This window comes from Gymnogyps californianus, chromosome 26 (assembly GCF_018139145.2).
Source record: "Gymnogyps californianus isolate 813 chromosome 26, ASM1813914v2, whole genome shotgun sequence".
Taxonomy (NCBI): Eukaryota; Metazoa; Chordata; class Aves; order Accipitriformes; family Cathartidae; genus Gymnogyps; species Gymnogyps californianus.
In genome coordinates this window covers 2,035,319-2,054,513 of record NC_059496.1, presented here as the reverse complement: position 1 = coordinate 2,054,513, position 19,195 = coordinate 2,035,319, and the positions used below count along the sequence as shown (strand labels likewise).

Below are 19,195 nucleotides of genomic sequence, written 5' to 3'. Positions count from 1 at the left end.
CTCTTCTCCTCTAGGGCCAGATCCTGCTGTTTGCAGCAGTACTGAGCTGCAGGAACTCCCCACAGGGAACCCTGCCTGCCACAGACAGCAAATGCACCTTCCAGCCCACAGCAGAGGAGCCTTTTGGGGAAAAGGCAGAGGGGTGTGGAGACCCACCAGCGGGAGCAGGGAGGGCAGTTTGGGTGCCAGGTCCTGCCCAGGTGTCAAAGCCTTCTCCTCGACTGGCTCCTGCGTAAGAGCCTTCTCTGCGGGGCAGGGGCAGGTGAAAGCCCCGGCCAAGGGAGAGGGACCCTGGCTCAGCTCCCAGCAGCACCTGCTTTAGAGGAGGGACACAAAATCTCATCTGCCATGGAAACGTGCCCACATGAGCATCCTCCCAGATGAGCCCTTCTTCAGGCCAGGGGCTGGACCACGGCTTTTGGCTACAGCACACATCTCGTGGGGATCCTTTCTCCATCCCTCTGGCCCTCCAACAGCGCTGAGGGAAAGGTGCCCCAATCTCCCCTGCTCCCCTCCCTCCTGTACCTGCCCACAAGTACTGCCCCGACACAAATCCAAACTGACACCCCTGGCAAGGCAGCAGGAGGGCAGGGGTGTGGGCTGGAGGGGAGCAGGAGGAGGGGGTCCCAGGGCTGCCGTGGGGCCTTACAGCCCCTGCTCAGGAAGAAGGCAGCTCTGTGGCTGTGGCAGTAGTGCTCGGGGTCTGTGAGGGCCCAAGGCAGCAGGAGCAATGGAGATGGGTCCTGGCAGAGCATGAGGAGAGGGAATCCCAGCCCCACGTGTCCCTGAACATGGCTCTGCACCCTGTGCTGGGGCAGTGGGGAGCAGAGCTGCCTCCTGACCATTGTGGGAGGTAATCTGTGGGCCTTGATCCCACCTGGGGCTGGCTGGGGTGTTCAGGGCACTGCAGCCACCTTAGCGCTCACTTCTGTGAGACAAAAGCCCAGGGCTTCCCCTGTCCTGGCAGCTCTGTCATGGCCTCTGCGCTGTGGGACCAGCGGGGCCCAGGCAGGGGGAAAGAGCAGCTGGAAACCCGCGGTGAGGAAATGGGTGCTGCCGCTGAGGTGCATCACGGGACCTATCAGAGAGCCATTTGGACTCGAAAGTGCCTGTGGCCAGCAGGATGGAAATGTCTCTGTCAGCAGGATTATTCCCCAGGGACCATGGGCTCTCGCAGCCCCACAGCCTGACCCCGACCCTGCGCCCCTTCTGCACTGCCATGTCCTTCTTCTCTGCTCCCCCTGGTGAGCCTCAGGGAGACAGCCCGCCACCTGGGCAGGCAAGCACCAGCTGTGGGTCAAAGCCCTCAGAGACTTTTAATAAGAAGAAATCTGGAGGCACAGCAGAAATAGGGGAATACAAATAGAGGAAACTCCAGGCGGTTTCTGCTGCCCATGGGTCAAGGGAGACAGTTCCCATGTGCTCACAGCTCTCCCAGCTGCACAGACCTCTCCTCCCTCCCGGCTGCACCCAGCTGCACAGCAGGGATGGGCTCTCCTGTCCTGGGGCTCAGGGACTGTTGTGCACAGAGCTCCACTGTCACAGCCTTTGTGTCCTCACGGGGATGTGCCAGAGACACCTCTTCAGCATCATCATAGCCCATGCTCGCCAGGGACAGGGACAAGGTGTCTCCTTCAGCTCTGGGGACCCCGACACTTGTCCGGGAGCGCAGGCTGGCCCCTGCAGGCAGCAAGGCAGGACATTGCAGTTCACCTCATGGGGTCTGTACATCATCTTCCTCCCAGCTCCTCACCACATTCAGCTCCTTCTCCCACCCCCAGTCCCTCCAAGGAAAACTCCTGGGGCAGGTTCCCCCTTCCCAGGAGGTTGGGGTCTCAGGACAGCAGCGACTCGGGTGCCACCAGGGATGGCACCCAGGAACCAGCAGTGCTAAATTTCCCTCTCACCTCTGGGTGCATCCTGGGCCCTGCTCCCTCCTCTGGCACCCTGGACATTTCCCACTCGCCCTGCTCAGGGGCAGCGTCCTCCCCAGGGTCAGAAACCTCCCTGGCATCATCATAGCCATCTGCTGGCTCACCTGCGGCCAGGACAAGAACATCTGAAAGGAGAGGGGAGTTGGTGACAGTGAGAAGATACGTCCTGCAGAGCAGAGGACGGGAGGAGGCGCAGGGACACAGGGCTGAGACACTGGTGTTGGCAGCGCCACAGGAGACCCCATGTCCTCCCCATCTCTGACACTGACACTCAGTGACACCTCTGTCCAACATATGTCTGCAGGGAGACGAAGCCCATGCTGCCTCCGTTACCTGCTGCTGATGCCAGACCATCCTCCTCCTCGCTGAGCCCAGGGGAGGGCTGCAGCTGGCTCAGGGACTCCTCTGAAGAAGAGCCTGGAGATATGCACAGCGGGTGTTATGGAGCGAGCCCCACTGACCTGGCCCATGGTCAGCGCTGCTGGGGAGGGGGACCCACAGAGCTGGGGCTGCATGGGAGGAGGGCTGGGAATTTACCCTGCTCCCCTGGCACAAACCCTGTCTCAAAGGTGCTCCCAGAGGTGCCCTAGGACAGCCCCTTCCCTCCCTCCTTGGGTGTCACATGGGGTGCAGGGGCAGAAAGAGAGGGGCTGTCCAGCTGGGACGGTGAAAGGTGGTTGGGAGAAAGCTCCTCTCCCAGTGGCCCAGGACCTGGATGCTCTCCCCACACAACACATGGCACCAGTGCTGCAGGGACCACGGGCTGGGGGGCTTCAGGGGATCAGCTCTGGGTTGGGGCCAGGGGAAAGGGTATCCTGCAGATGTGCCTCCAGGGAGGACCCACACCCACCTGAGCGACCAAACCTCGCCTGCTTCTCCCATGCTGGGCTGTAACCGATCTCCTCGTACACAGCCTCGGGGAAGAGCTCCTGAGCTCTCCTGGAGCCTGGGGATAGAGGCAGGGCTGGCAGAGGGACAGGCAGAGAGCCAATGGGACCCCACTGTGCTCCCCCAAACCTCTTCCTTGGGCCAGCCCAGCACTGCTCCGACAGCACAGCCCCACTGCACTGTCCAGGCATGGCTGCCACATCCCCGGTGAGGGCAACATTGCTGTGCAGATCCTCTGGGGCAGCATCACCCTCACATCATCCCTTTGGAGACAGCGCTCATGCCCCTCTGGCCCTGGGTCATGCCCCCTTGTCTGACCCTGGAGCAGCTCCCATGTTTCCTCTCCACCTGGAGCTGCCCTCTCTCTGCCCCACGGGTCTATAGCAGGGCCCCTGCCCTGCTGGTGGGTGGGCAGGGCTGGGCAGAGGGACAGGCTGGGAGCCTGACACCATGGAAATGGACCCTCCTGCCCCATCGCTCCTCCTAGCATCTCCATTGCCCAGAGCGCCCTCCACCAATACCCAGAGCACTGCCAGCCTTGGCATCTCCCCTCTGCTCACATCTCCCGAGCCCCACTCTCCCCGTTTCTCTCCTTGCCTCTGGCTAGCTCCCCCACCTCTGGGCTCTCTCCACCCCTTGCTGCTGGTGCCCCATGGCCAGGCACTCACTGGGGTGGTGTCTGGGACAGGTGGCAGCACACAGTCCCACCCCTCAGCTCTGCCTGTGCCCCTCACTGACATCCCGCAGCACCCCACAGCCCTTCCAGGAGGTTTCTTCCCCTGGCACCATTGTGGCAGGACCCACCTCTGCGCCCAGTCCTGGTGCTTAGCACTTGCCCGGCCAGGAGGGCCAGGAGCAGGCAGAGAAGGGCCCCCAGGATGATGCAGATGATGACAGGCACTGAGACTCTCCCGCTGCCAGTCAGACGGCCTCGAGTGGGATCTGCATGGGCAAGAACATGGAAGGGGCAGCACCAGGCCTGGGAGAGGTGGAGGCAGCATCAGTCCTGACCCCCATCACACAAGGCAGCAAGGGGTGGAGCGCCCAGGGGTGAGTGATGGGCAAGCTTCTACCCTGCTGAGTAAATTACAACCTCCCTAACCCACCACCACCCTCCCAGTGCCTCTCCTGGGAGTTTCACACCCCAGCAAGGAGCCCCTTCCATCCAGCTGTGGGTCACAGCCTGGTCCCGGGTTACCCAGCCCCGGGGGAGGACAAGTTACCTGCTTGGGGTGGGAATGCTGCCGTCCTGGGTGTAGCTGCAGAAGAGGCAAAGGAGAGCTGGGCTGAGAGGGTGGGTGTGCGGGTCCCGGGGAGCCTCCTCCCCAACACCCTGTGTGTGTGTCTGGAGATGCCCTGACACATCCCCCCAAATTGCCCCTCCTGTAGTGCTAGAAAGGGAGGCCGGGACAGGGCCCAGCGCCTCTGCTCTGGGCGGCAGGCAGGAAGGCACAGGCAGCCCAGGGGATAGCCCTGGGGCTGCAGGGCCCCACAGGCATGGCGCGAGGACGTCCAGATCCACCGAGGCTGCTCCGCACTTGGCACCAGCCTCCTGCATCCACAGAATGTTCCTGCTCTCGGAGGTCAGGGCCCATGCCAGGACCAAGTGGGTGTAAAGGCTTTCCCAGCTCCTGCCAAGACCCGAGCAAGGGGTCCCAGCCCTGCCACTCACCTGAGCAGCGCACGGCAGCATCTTCCTTATGCCGGCAAGCACCGCTGTCCCCAGGACGGGCCCAGCAGTCCTGCAGAGACAGCTCTGTCCCCCGGCACTCCACCTGCTCCAGCCAGATAGGGCCCATCCCCATCCCAAACGCAGCCTCATGCAGGGCAGACACCGCGGGGCCACAGCCCAGCTGCCTGCATCCACCTCAGCATCCCGCATGTCCCAGGAATCGTCACACACCGTCCCCCAAGAGCCACGGTGCCAGACCTCCACTCTGCCCGAGCACCTGTCCTCGCCTCCCACTGCACGAATCTTCTCCCTGGCTGGAGAAGGCAAAGACTTCCCATGGCACTGAGAGAGCAGGCAGAGCCCTGCCAGACAAGAAGGGTACAGCAGGGGAGCAGCTCCCTACCTGTGCAGCTCGTGGAGTTGGGGCACGGGGCCAACGGGGTCGGGGGCATTTCTGGGCGTCCCCCTGAAGAAGGAAACACTGTGGTGAAGGGGCTGGTTCAGGGGATGGTGCAGAAGAGAGCAGGGCTGAGCTCTGCTTGCGCCTCCCTGTGCCATCTTGGTCACGCAGCAACCGAACCCTGGTCATTCAGGGGACAGACGCAGGACTGTGGGGGGACCCTGACTGCTCAGCCCCAAAAGGCCCTGGTTCAGAGAGCAGCAGGAGGGTGTCCATGGAGGGGAGGCTCTTCTGAACCCTGTCTGGTATCTTCTGAGACCTCACCTGGAGTGCCTCTGCCTCCCGCAGGTGCTGCTGGCAGCCTGGGTGGCAACTGCTGCTGGACGTGGGTGGCTGTGGTCACGTTTGTGCCACCAGCAGCAGAAGGGTCTGACATGGCAAGGAAAAGCCCTTCCAAGCTCTTTCTCTGTGTTTGGCCGTGCCCACCAGGGAGCAGAGCTGGGGTGACAGTGGTGCCCAGGTGCTCGAGTTACCATTGCAGGTGATGTGGATCTCATTCTCGCAGGTCTTCACATGACTGCGGGTTCCAGGGAGTGGAGGGACACTGCCAGAAGGAGCTGGTTTTCTCCCCACACTGCACGTTATCCAGCCAGGCAGGGCCAGACACCCTGCCGTAGGGCAGGCGTGTTTCAGGGATCCTCCATCCCCGCAGCCCAGCTCCTTGCATGCCAGCTGACACCGTGTCAAGAGTCATCGAGTTGGAGCAAATGCTCCCCCATGTCCCGTTGTAGAAAACCTGCAGGCGCCCAGAGCAGCCGTCGCTGTTCTCCAGCCTCAGGGCCACGAACTCTGCAGGAAAGGCACCAAGGGGGAACAGGCTGGTGTGGGGCTGTGGGAGCCAGGACACTCTGCACCCCCCAGGCCCTCAGGCGGGCAGGGGCAGGGCCAGCACGTCCCCTTGCACCCAGGGGCAGAGAGAAGTCCCTGACGGACAGACACCCTGCCCTTCCCGCTAACCTCGGGGACTGCTGAGCTCCCCAGGGACCCCAGTGGGACTGAGGGTGCCCGTGCATGGGTGTCCACAGACGGGCTTGGGCAGGAGCTCAGAGGCAGTCAGGAACAGCCTTGGCCATGCCCGGCTCTCCTTGTGTCCTGGCCTCCCCAGGAACCAGGCTCCCACCACAGGTCCTGGCACACACCTGAGCAGATGATCCCGCGTCCTCTTTGTGCCCGCAGTCGTGCTGCCCCCAGGGCCCAGCAGGGCAGTCCCAGAGAGCAGCTTCGGCCCAGAGCAGTTCACGCCATCCAGCCAGATCTGGCCGAGCCTTCCCCAAACCGAAGCAGAGCCAGCCGCCTCCACCGCCCCTCCACAGCCCAGCTGGTGGCAAACGACGGCGGCATCAGACAGGTCCCAGCCATCGTCACACACAGTCCCCAGGTGCCCTGGTAGTAGAGCTCCACTCTCCCAGCACAGCGCCAGTCCCGTTCACCAGCCGGACCCGCCGGCTCCCTGTAGTGGGTAGAAAGCCCAGTTGCTGTCAGGGCCTGGCTGCCCACCCACCCCGTCACCTGGGGGCCCATGCAGTGCCGCTCACCCCAGCAAATGACTCCCACATCTTCCGCAACCCCTGCTGCCGGTGCACTCTCAGGCAGGGAGGTGTTGCAGAGGGCCAGGTTGGCCTCGTGCCCTGCGCACCGGACCCCTCGCAGCCCCACGGGCCCGTCCCTCGTCTCAGGCTTTGGGGGGTTGTAGGCTGTCCCTGCCTCTCCGCACCGCAGCTGCCGGCACACCACACTGGCCTCCTGCACGTCCCACTCGTCATCCAGAACTCTGCCCCACATCCCATGCTGGAAGATCTCCACTCGTTCCGTCGCACCGGCTCCCTCCGCCCACCAGCCGCAGGGATGCAAAGCCGCTGAGCCTGGGGACAACAGAGATGCCACAGCCATCGGCGCACTGGGGAGCAGGGCATCCTTCAGGGAGCAGGGCGAGGGGGGATTTTCTGACCAAAGAGGACAGGATTGAGCCTTTTGCTGAGAGAAGTGAGGGCAAAGCCGGGTCCTCTCTGCAGCTCACACCCAGGTCTGCTGCTGCTGAGAGCACCCAGGCAGCTCCTGCCTGGCTGGTGGGATGGGCTCTGCAGGGCTCTCTGCGGGGATGCGATGTGGTTGTCTGCAGCCAGAGGGATGGAGCAGAGCCCTGCAGCCCTGTCCTGGGCTCGTCCCACAGTATCGAGAACAGAGGAGCCCAGGCTGGTGGTGGCGCTGGGCTAAGGCACTGCCCTGGGGGTAGATGCTTGCCTCCGTTCAGTCCTCAGCTCTCCAAAGCAGAGCGGTCAGTCTGAGCAGGCAAAGCCCTCCAGATGGCTCCTGGGGATGCCAGGGTTTGTCCAGGGAGAACTTCAGCCTGGTACTGCCATGGGACCCCTGCTTTGGGTGGCCGTGTCACACACAAAGGGCAGATGGAGTTAATGCAGCATTTTTCCGGCACTCACCTGAGCAAATGACAGCAGCAGTGTTCCCGTGGAGCATGGCGAGGCCCCCAGGGTGATCACTGGGCACTGTGCCAGGTGGGCTTCAGTGCCGTCACAGTGGAAGGAGTCTCTCCAGACAGGGCCAGTCTCTCTCCCAAAATGCTCTCCTCCAGGAATGGCTCAGCAAACCCACAGTTGAGTTGACGACAGAGAACGTGGGCATCCGAGAGATCCCAGCGGGAGGCACAGAGGGTCCCCAGGTCCCCAGCACCTGGACCTCCACCTTCCCCGCACACGCTGTGCTGCCGTTCACCAGCCTGAACCCTGTGTACTCTGGGGACAGAGGAGGAGGAGAGAGGGTGGATTGGTGCTCTTGTACCCTCAGGAGCTGGGGGAGAGGCCAGAGGGACAGCATGCCTTTCTTCTCCTTCTCAACTATTTTCATGCTGCAGACAATGCCATCATCCCTCCTGTCCCACACCCAGCCTAGCACATTCCTTGCTCTGTTCCCGACCCCTGGCACAGCCCCCGTCCCTGAGTCCTTACGTGTGCAGGTGACAACAGCGCTGTTCGCGTGGGTGCAGGGCTGCTCCCTGGAGGACCCTCTGAGGCAGGAGATGAGGAGGGATTCATTCCCCACACACTGCAGCTCTCTCATCCCACACATGGCACTGATCCCTTCTCCAAAGTGAGCTGCCTCAGCAACAGGCAGGGCTGTGCCACACTGCAACTCCCTGCAGACCACGTCAGCAGCTTTGGCACCAAAGTGTGAAGCACAGACAGTTTTCCACTGGTCCCCGTCATGGATCTCCACACGTCCTGAGCAGCGGCTCTTCCCTTCCACCAGACGGAAAAATCCTGGGAAAAAAACAAACACCTGGCAGTTCCCAGAGTCCTCTGGCAGTTAAATGCCCACATCCTGCATTACCTCCAAGCAAGCTGTGACCAAACTGCCATTGCACATCCCAGAGGAAGCTGTTGGGGGAGTGTGGTGACACAACACATCCAGGCCCCCTGCACCCTTCTCTACACCATCACAGCACTCGAGGGTATGTGTCTGTTGCAGACTCACAGCCACAGGTACTGCTCAGACAAACTGCTCCCACACAAGGTCCCTGTGCTGCTCGGCATGGTTCCCGCCAGCACCGCAGTGGTGGGAGCAGTTTGGGTCCAGGAGAAGTGGCCCAGATGATACTGACTGCTGCAGCCTGCTCAGCCCTGCAGGACTTTGGGCCAGGCAGGACCATCACCTGAGGCAACCAGAAGCGCACCCTGATCCAGGGTGTTCCTGGAGGATTGGGAGGTTCCTTTTAGGTGGGAGATGTCACAGAGCACAGAAATGGTGCAGCTGTTATCACGGCTGGAGCCTGTCCAGACCCCTCTGATGCTTGCCTGAGGGGGAATGTTCTCAGTCAGGGACACATACTCTGCAAGATCACACCAGATCATGTCCAGACAGCGGGACGGAGACTCCATGCCCCCCTGGGCCATGCCAGCTCTCAGGGAACAGCAGGTACCGATGAGGATCAGGAAATGCCTGCCAAAGCCCCCATGTCATGGGCAGTGTGGAGAGTTATGGGCAGGCAGGTGAAGATTGGGCAGTGGGTCAGTGGCTGCCTGCACAGGGTCATGTCCCCGCGGGGCTGTCACAGCCCCAGGGATTTCCCAATGCCAGCCTGTGACTGTGGTGATGTGGAGGGAGCAGCCAGGGTCAAGCAGCCACCAAGCCCTGAGGCCTCGCACGTGCTGGACCACACAGCCGAGCCCTGGGGACAGGCAGCAACGTCTGTGTGCCCCCAGCTCCTTGCCTCAGCCCAGCACTCATGCTCTCTGAAAAGCCCTTTTGATTCATTGAGGTACTCATGCCTGTGAAGGAGATAACCCAGCGTGACCAGCCATCTCATGCTGTTCCTCCAAGGTGTGGAGTGCAAGCAAGTCCCCTGATTCTCCAGCACAGGGACCCTCAGCATTGTTGGCTGGAACTGGCAGAATGGGTGGAGACCAGTGGACACCTGGGGGCAGGGACAGAGGATTCATCTGCAGCTCAAGGTACTGACTGAGGAGGACTGAGGCACTGTGCAAGGTTAGTTCACCTGGGTAGGGTCCCTCTGGGCTTTACCCAGGGACTGGGGACATCAGCAATGACTGTCCCACCTCGGCACATAGACCACATCACTGTGCCTGCTGTGGATCCCTTGTTGCTCCTTGTAGGACATAGTCAAGGTCCTTCCCCCATCCTGGCCCAAGTAGGCAACAGGCTGACCCTTACCTGAACATGTCACTCCAGCATCCGATCAGTGACACAGCTATGTTCACCCCATCCTGCATGTTTGCAGTCAGACAGGGCAGACTCGGTGCCATTACAGCCAACATCATCCATCCAAATGGGGCAGATCCTTGCCCAAAGTGTCCGTACTGAGGAGCTTCAACAGCAGACCCACAGTCCAGCTGCTTACAACCACTGCGGCATCGTCCATGTCCAGTAGTTACCACACACAGGTGCCCACTGGCCCTGTTGTTTCACCTCCACTCTCCCAGCACAGCGTTTGCCACCATCCGCCAGCCTCACCTCCACAGCACTTCAAACACTGACACAGGACAGTCGAACAGCGCGAGCCCCAGCACTGGGGGTCTGGGGGAACCCTGCCGGTGGAGTCAGAGGTGCGGGTGGGAGCCACTCCCTCCAGGCTGTCCCCGGGGCAGTGCAGGGTCCTTCTATCCCACGGGCTGTGCAAGGCTGGGGGTGTGCAGTTGTGGCCCTGCTGGGTCATTTGTGGCCCACAGCCTTTGGCACCTCCTTCTACCCCAACGGCCAGCTGCCACCTGCCCTGGCCCATGCCCACCTAGGGCACCTGCTCCTCCCACCCAGCACCTGAGAAGAGACCTGCCCCACAGGGCTCCCCCAGCACACACTGCTGCTTCTCCCTAGGGCCCCAGCTGCCCCTGGACCACAGCCTGCCCCGGGCTCCTCCCAGCTTATCCTCTGCCTTCAGGTCTTGCTGTGTCCCCTGCGGAACAACACAATGATCCCAGTGAGCCCTCCCAACCATGCCTTCTCTTGTCCTTGGGCATTCAGCCCAGCCTGCCCTTGCTAGGATCCCCAGGAAGGTCACCTCTCTGCAGCCTGTGGGAACAGACACCGACTTTCCTTGTCCCCACACCCACAACCTGCCTCCCTCAGGCTGCAGCTCACGCCAGTGTTCAACACCCTCCCTGAGTCCTTACGTGTGCAGGTGACAACAGCGCTGTTCGCGTGGGTGCAGGGCTGCTCCCTGGGGACCCCTGGGGCAGGAGATGAGGAGGGATTCTTCCCCACACACTGCAGCTTCTCCATCCCACGTGGCACTGACCCTTCTCCAAGTGAGCTGCCTCAGCGACAGGCAGGGCTCTGCCGCACTGCAACTCCTGCAGACCATGTCAGCAGCTTTGGCACCAAAGTGTGAAGCACAGACAGTTTTCCACTGGTCCCCGTCATGGATCTCCACACGTCCTGAGCAACGGCTCTTCCCTTCCACCAGACGGACAAATCCTGGGAAAAAACCAAAACACCTGGCAGTTCCCAGAGCCCTCTGGCAGCTACAAGACCACATCCTGCATCACCTCCAAGCAAGCTGTGACCAAACTGCCCATTGCACATCCCAGAGGAAGCTGTTGGGGGAGTGCTGGTGACACAAACACATCCAGGCCCCCTGCACCCCTTCTCTACACCATCACAGCACTCGAGGGTATGTGTCTGTTGCAGACTCACAGCCACAGGTACTGCTCAGACAAACTGCTCCCACACAAGGTGCCCTGTGCTGCCCAGCATGGTGGTGAGCAGTTGGGTCCAGGAGAAGTGGCCCAGATGATACTGACTGCTGCAGCCTGCTCAGCCCCTGCAGAGCTTTGGGCCAGGCAGGACATCACCCTGAGGCAGCCAGTAGTGCACCTAATCCCAGGGCTGTTCCTGGAGCATTGGGAGGTTCCTTTTAGGTGGGAGATGTCACAGAGCACAGAAATGGTGCAGTATTGTGATGGCTGGTGCCTGTCCAGACCCCTCCAACCTCTTTGGAGGGGATGTCCTCAGCCAGGGACACACTGCTCTGCCTGAGATGCACAGGTCCCAAGCCAATGGCCGGACAAAGGGCCCGAGACTCGCATGCCTCCCTGGCCTCACACTGACTCAGAGGGTAACAGCAGGCACAGATGAGAGTCAGGAAGTGCTGGCAAAGACCCTGTTCCATGGGGCAGTGTGGGGATCGATAGGCAGGCAGGAGAGGTTGGGCAGGTGGTCAGTGCTAGCTTCATGGAGCCATGCCCCTACAGGGCTGTCAAAGTCCCAGGGATGCTCAGTGCCAGCCCGTGCATGCGGTGATGTGGAAGGAAGCAGCCAGAGTCAAGCAGCTGCAAAGTTCCTAAGCCTTGCAGTGCTGGACCACAGAGCCGAGCCCTGGGGACAGGCAGTGAAGAGCTGTGTGCCACCCTGCTTCTCTCCTCAGGGCCCAGCACTCATCCTCTCTGAAAAGCCCTTTTCATTCACTTGAGGTACTCATGCCTGTGAAGGGAATGACCCAGGAGGACCAGTCATCTGATGCTGTTCCTCCAAGGTGTGGAGTGCCAAGCAAGTCCCCCCTGCTTTCTCCAGCACAGGGACCCTCAGCATTGTTGGCTGGGAACTGGCAGAATGGGTGGAGATGAGTGGACACCCCGGGGCAGGGACGGAGGATTCATCTGCAGCCCAAGATACTGACTGAGGGGACTAAGACACTGTGGCAAGGTTAGTTCACCCTGGGGTAGGGTCCCTCTGGGCTTTCCCTGGGACGGGGACATCAGCAATGACAGTCCCAGCTCGGCAGTTAGACCAGCACACTGGCCCTGCTCTGGCGTCCCCTTCTTGCTCCCTGAGGACACAGTCAAGGTCCCTTCCCCCCCTGGCCCCAAAGGTGGAGTACAGGCTACCTTACCTGAACATGTCACTCCAGCATCGTGAGTGTGAGCACAGTTATGTTCACCCCATCCTGCGTGTTTGCAGTCAGACAGGGCAGACTCGGTGCCATTACAGCCAACATCATCCATCCAAATGGGGCCAGATCCTGGCCCAAAGTGTCCGTACTGAGGAGCTCCAACAGCAGACCCACAGTCCAGCTGCTTACAAACCACTGCCGTCGTCCATGCTCCAGTAGTCACCACACACAGTCCCCACTGGCCCCTGTGTTTCACCTCCACTCTCCCAGCACAGTGACTGCTGCCATTCGCCAGCCTCACCTCCGCAGCACCTTTGAACACCAACATGGGGGGGTCAGGAGAGTGCCAAGCCCCAGCACTGCAGGTCTGGGGGAAACCCCTTCCTGGGTCGAGTCAGAGGTACTGGGGTGGGAGCCCTCTCCCCTCAGGCTGTCCCCAGTGCAGTGTGGAGGTCCCTTCTATCCCCACGGCCTGCGCAAGGCTGGGGGTGTCCAGTTCTAGCTCTGCTGGGTCCCCTACTATCCCACTGCACAAGGCACCTCTTCCCACACCAATGGCTACCTGCCCCCACCCATACCCACCTGCACCCTGCCCAGCCCTGCACTGGGCACCGCTCCTCCCCAGCCCAGCACCCCCTCAACAGCCCTGTGTACCCAGGCCTGCAGCTTCCTGCAAACCACCTGCCCCACCACCATCCAAACCCACCCCACTTTTTTTGCCCAGGGAGCACTGAGACAAATCTGAGGATCCCCCAACCCATCTCCTCTCCTCATCCCTGGTGTCAGTCCAGTCCCTGCACTGGGCCAGGCCCTCCACAAAGGATGTCTCTCTACTGTAGATGTCCCGCTCCCTTCTCTCTGTGGGGTACACACTGCCCTCATAGGGTCAGGGCTCCCCTGGATTAAGGGGGCAGTGAGCAGCACACAAACCCTCGAGGCTACCCCAGAGGTTGGCAGTGCTCTGGGGATCTCTGGGGGCTGCCATCACCAGCTAGGCCACCACTGGCTCCAGAGGCACAGTGCTGGGCAACAGGGGGTACCCCACGAGAGGGTGTCTGTGAATGCAGCCAGGGACAGGCTGCCCTAAGCACTGGAGCCCTGGAAAAGGAGATACTCTCTCCCACCCACATGGGCACAGGGAAAGGCACAGGCTCCATGGACTTGAGCCCCTTCTGCCCCTCGTCTCAGTAGCACCTGCAAAGAAACCCCATTCCCAGGCGATCCTGATGACCACCCTGGTAGCCCCTGGCCCTGGGCAGTCAGCACTTACCCCTGCACAGCTGTACCCAGAGCAGCAGCCACAGCATCTGAGGGGACAGGACTCCCTCTCGGCCCATCCTGAGTCCTGCCCTGCCAGCACATCCCTGCTGCGCCACACTCCCTGCCACAGCTCCTGTGGACTCATGGGGACAATGATGACGAGAGGGCAATATATCTCTGCAGATGCCAGCCCAGCTACAGGAGGAGCCAATCAAAGCAGCAGCACCTTTTTAGACATTATCGGGAGCTATCTCCCCTCCGACACAGCCCAGCCCTCCAATGAACTTCTCCAGCGCCATTCATGACCATATATGAGGGATGGCTCCACTGCAGGTGTCACGTCACTGTGGTGGTGGTGCGTCACAGGACAGGGCCGGCTGTAGTGGGGGAAAACGGATTTTTCATGCCTTGAACCCTGCTGTGTGGACCAGGAGCACTGAGCATCTCCTATACCGGGCACATCCAACAGCCCAAGGTGCGAGTGTCCAGCCATCCCTGTGCCATGGGAACCACAGGGCTGGGACTGCACCAGGGCTGTGTCAGGAAGGGAAGGAAACAGCCCCTGCCCCTGCTTCAGATCCTGCTGTGCTGGAGCAGCAGCTGGGAAAGGGCCTAGCTCAGGCCAGAGCCCCATCCCAGGAGTACTGCTCAGCCGTTCCTCCCTGGAGAGCCCCATGGAAGGTCCCTTGAAATGAGCTGGAGCTGGGACATGTCCCTGCAGACACGCAGCCCAGAGGCTCAGATGTATCCCTGCCTCTTGACATGTCACCGAGGGGCCGTTATTCCCCATGGGTGGCTCGGGAGCTGCAGCCTGCAGGTGCACAAACCACAGCCCACGTGGCCTCAGCGCTCCCCTGCTCCCCCCACAGCGCCCGGGCAGGAAGCCTGTGGTTTCCTCTGGCACCGTGCCCAGGCACATCCCTGCGGTGCCCCGAGCCACCCCCACCCCGACTGCTCCAGCCAGGGCTGCAGGGGCTGCTCCTTCGGCCTCGCAGACACACGGGGGGCAGCTCCCGTCCCACATCATGCCCTTCTGATGGGGCACACGGCTGCTCTGCACCGAGCCCCACAGCCATGGGGTGTCATCCGTGACATTACCTCACACCCTCCTACGCCGCTGCTGTGTGCTCACGGGTTATACTGATGGTGACCTCACACTCCTACTGCCATCGCTGTGTGCTCATGAGTTACACTGTCACACGTGTGTGTGCAGTGTATGGACTGCTGCTGCTAATGATGGTTCTTCCAAAACCCCATATTTGGTTGTGGTCTAAATATTGACTTGGTGACATCAGAAGCACCTACACAAGCTATGTGCCAGCTTCTGCCCTATCAGCTACTCAGGCACCAGCGACATCACAAGCTCATACACAGCTATGTGCATGCTCCTGGCCTATCTGCTACTCAGCCACAGGTGATGTCCATAGCATCTACTGCTGATATTGGCCTGCTCCTGGCCTATCGGCTACTCAGGCAGCAGTGACCTCAAAACCACCTACACAAACTATAAGCCTGCTCCTGCCTTATCAGCTACTCAGGCACCAGTGACCTCACAGGATTCTACACACCCATTTGCCATGTCCTTGCTGTTGAGGTACTCTGCCTCAGGTGACCTCACGAGCACCTATAAGGGCCATGCTCCTGATCAAGGCCTATCAGCTATTCAGCCAAGAGTGACATCACAAGTACATACCCAAGCCATGTGTCTCCCTCCTCCCTATCAGCTACTCAGGCACCAGTGACCTGACCACCACATATCCACCTACTTGCTATCTGCTTGCCTATGAGATATCAAGGCACAAGTGACCTCACAAGCTCCAACACAAGCCATGTGCTTGCTCTTGGCCTATCAGCTACTCAGGCATCAGCAATCTCACAACACTTCCACAGGCCATGTGCCAGCTCCCAGCCTATGATCTCCTCAGGCACCAGTGACCTCACAAGCACATACCAACCTATTTGCTCTGTGCTCGTGTGGTGGGTGACCCCATGTGGCAGCCCCCACCCAGTCACTTGCTCACTCCCCACCAGCGGGATGGGGGAGGGAACTGGAAGGGCAAAAGCCAGGAAAAAGTCTCATGGGTCAAGATAAAGACAGTTTAATAAGTGGAGAAGTAATCACTCACAGCAGGAGATTGATGCCAAGCCAGTCTCTGAGCAAAGAACACACACCCCTCCCCAGTTTTACTGCTGACCATGACATCATATGGTGTGCAATATCCCTTTGGTCAGTTGGAGTCAGCTGTCCTGGCTTTTCCCCTCCCAGCCTCTTGCCACCCCCAGCCTTCTCGCTGTGGGGGCAGAGTGAGAAAGAGAGAAGGCCTTGACACTGTGCAAGCACTGCTCAGCAACAGCTCCAATGTCAGTGTGTTCTCAACACTGTTTTGGCCACCAAGGCAACGCACAGCACCATAGCGGCTGCTAACAAGAAAATTAACTCCGTCCCAGCCACACCCAGTACAATCTCCACCCCTTCTTCCACACCAGTTGCATCCTGCTCAGGTCCTACAGTATTCAATACAAATGTACATTACATCCACCACCCCTCACCCCCTTCCCCATCCTTTCACATGACATACACACAGCACACTGGCTTTGGCTGGTGTGGCTCAGGTGGACCTGGACAAGTGCCAGCACACTCCTGACTTCTCCCCTCACTCACTCAGCCAGAGCTTTTTGAAACATTCCATCAGGTTATCAACCTAAGGACAAGGAAATCTAAATAGCAACTCTGCACCGCACAGTGGTCTTGCAGGTAGCTGTGAGATCCCCCACGCCCATGGGGAAAGGGAGTTCCCCACTACCACCCTGCCTCTGTTTGGCACCTCGAAATCCACTTTGCAGTTCATGGGCTCACTGGCTGTTTCTTCTGCTTCTCGTGGTCTTTTTTGAGATCCTCTTTGGGTCTTTTCCATATGGTCCCCATGCGCATATTCTTCTGAAGTTGGCATTTTGTCCTGGTTTTCCATGTTCGCAGACAGCGTTGCCTGTGTCTTGCGGCACCAAGAAAGCTCAGAGGCTGCCCCAGTAACCCTGCGTGGCCGTCCTGCTGAGCTGGTCTGGGATGTTGGGGCCTCCTAGGCCACTTCCCAGGATTGGGCTCTTCTTTCCAACCCAGACAAGTTCCCCCCAACCCAGACATGTCTGGGCTTCTTCTGCAGCCTGGTAAAGTGGGGACCTCGACCCACCCTTTGTAATTTTCTTTCTATTCACATTTAAACTCTAATTCTTCATTCATTAGCTCTTATTGAAGAAGGCTTTCTCCATTTTATACCTATTGATAATGGCTATATATATTTAATTTTTTCTGGCTTTATAAATGTTTTTATATAAATAAAAAAATATAGATATAAATGTATACACATACATACATCTATAGAAAGGTATATATATTTAAAATACCGTATATATGATAAATAAATAAAAGTATATTTATACATATTTGTACACTCACACATATATTTCTAAAAATGTATATATTGTAATACAAATATATATTTTTATATCTGAGCACTTCCTTGTCCAAAGCAGGCAGGCAGCCAGTCACAGGGCTGCATGAGAACATGGGGGTATATGGTGTCAAAAAATGGCTGCCGCCCAACCACAATGCAGCATGAAACATGTGGGGAATGAGGCTGTCCGAACTGGGGGACTCCCTGCATTGTAACAACAGGGGGCTTCCTTTGCTGATGTGCTTCTGGGTGCACAGGGAGGGAGAGTCCTTTTGCCAGTCAATTATAGGACTTCCTGAGAACACGTGGGTTTGATGCTGGCAAGCAGTGGCTATCAGCCAAGCACAGAGCAGTATAGTTTTAAGAACATGGCAGCCCCACTCCCATGAAAATGGCAGCCCCTGTTCATACAATGGCAGCCCCCCAAATGGTGGCCAAACCAAAATGGCAGCCCTGGGTATGGAGGGGAAGGGCATTCTGGGTCAGAGGTACTTCCGGGTAAAGCAGAAGGGGTGGCCGCTCCTTCCAGGCAATCCCCACAAAGCACATGACCAGTAGAGGAGTGACTTACTTCCGGGGCAAATGGCCCCTCAGGCAGCTGGCAGCGGGTGGGCAGGGCATTGCTCACGTCTTACCTGCAGTACCGGTGGTGCTCTCCTGGCGTGTTCCAGGGCAATGAACCAAATAAGCACAAGGAAGGCACGTGGTGAGGTTAAAAATGCTTCTTTTGCGCCGTGGTCAGATAACGGGTCCCTGTGGTGTCAGAGCTTCAGTGTTTGTGCCTGAGCTAAGAACTTTCCCTGACTCCGTGCGCTTCAAGACGGCACAACCCTTCTCAACAAACCCTACGGGACCCTCCTGGGTCTTGTGTGAAAATCTGCACTACTGTGCTGAGGATCCCCTCCGAGCAGGGATGGCACAAAGCCTTTTCCATGTGCCTCCTCACCTGGCTGTGGTCTCCCTGTTTCTCAGCACCTGAAGTCCCCTCTCCATCTCCTAACCATCCCTGGATCTGGTGGTGGCAGTGCCGTACTCGGTGGTGCATCCAGCAGTGAACCCCCTCACCTACAGCATGAGGAACCAGGAGCTCAAGGATGCAGTTAGGAAAGGGCTTACATGAAAGGTTTGCAATAGTGATAAACTCCCCATCCCTCTCCATAAACGACTCCCAGGATATCCCATCCCAATGGTGCTTTGATGTATTATCATTATTGTTACCAGTCTCATTATCATTATCTTTATTGTTATTGTTACTTGTGGTGATCATGTTCGAAGACAAATGTTTGGATTTGTCTCACTTGTCCAGAGGCACGAACCTGCTCTGTCTCACCTGGAGCCTGTGTAAGAGTGTGTCTAACACTGGGTGGAGCTGACTCCCCCACAGGCTCCCTGTATAAACTGGATCTCCCCAGTGCACTGGGGAGATTAGCAGCATCCTCCCATCCAGCTGGAGCTGCTTCCCACCCTGACCAGGAAGGCCAGTGTGGAGTCACCCTGTGACCCCAGGCACCACAGCCAAATGGCTCTGCAGAGCAAGCACCGCCAGCTTGGGGCCCTGCAGGGTTGATGGGGAGGGGGCCAGGAACAGCCAGGTAGATCAGCAGAGGGTTAGGGAGAGCTCAGAACAGAGATGACCTAGGCTGGAAATTGCCTCAGAGACAAAAATACCAGCGTTCACCTAATCCAAGACAATGCCCAGACTGTGGGTGCCCTAAACAATGTTCATGGTGCAGAGGCAGAAGTCCTCACTGTCCTGGTGCCCACCAGGCCTGGGTAGTGGATGAAGAAGGGCCGGTGCTCACAACTACCCATCTCTTAGTGCCATCGCCCCTCCTCAACGGTGGCATCGAAAGGGAGGCTGGGACCCTGCGTCAGGGCTTGCACTGAAGGAAGCATGACTCAGCAGCCCTGTGAGTTTGCTGCTGTCCCTAGTCTCTGTGCCCAGCACATGTCCTTGACACAGCCTCCTCCACCCCATGCACTGTCCCTTACCCCAAAGTCACCCCCAGTCCTATTCCCCCTAGCAGCCATTTCCAGCCCTGGCCATTCACCATGTCCAGCTGAGGGCTGATCTTGAAATGTGACCAGCCCCGTCCTCTTGCTTGGGCTCAGTGTGTGCACTCGGGAAACACCCAGACCTGCATGGTCTCAGACATGCCCAGAGCCTGGCAG

At 59.1% G+C, this 19,195-nt stretch overlaps 1 pseudogene; it reads right to left on the bottom strand.

Annotated features, from left to right (window-relative positions):
* The window catches only part of LOC127025989 (scavenger receptor cysteine-rich type 1 protein M130-like), a 272,619-nt pseudogene that overhangs the window by 217,245 nt on the left and 36,179 nt on the right, over positions 1-19,195 (bottom strand).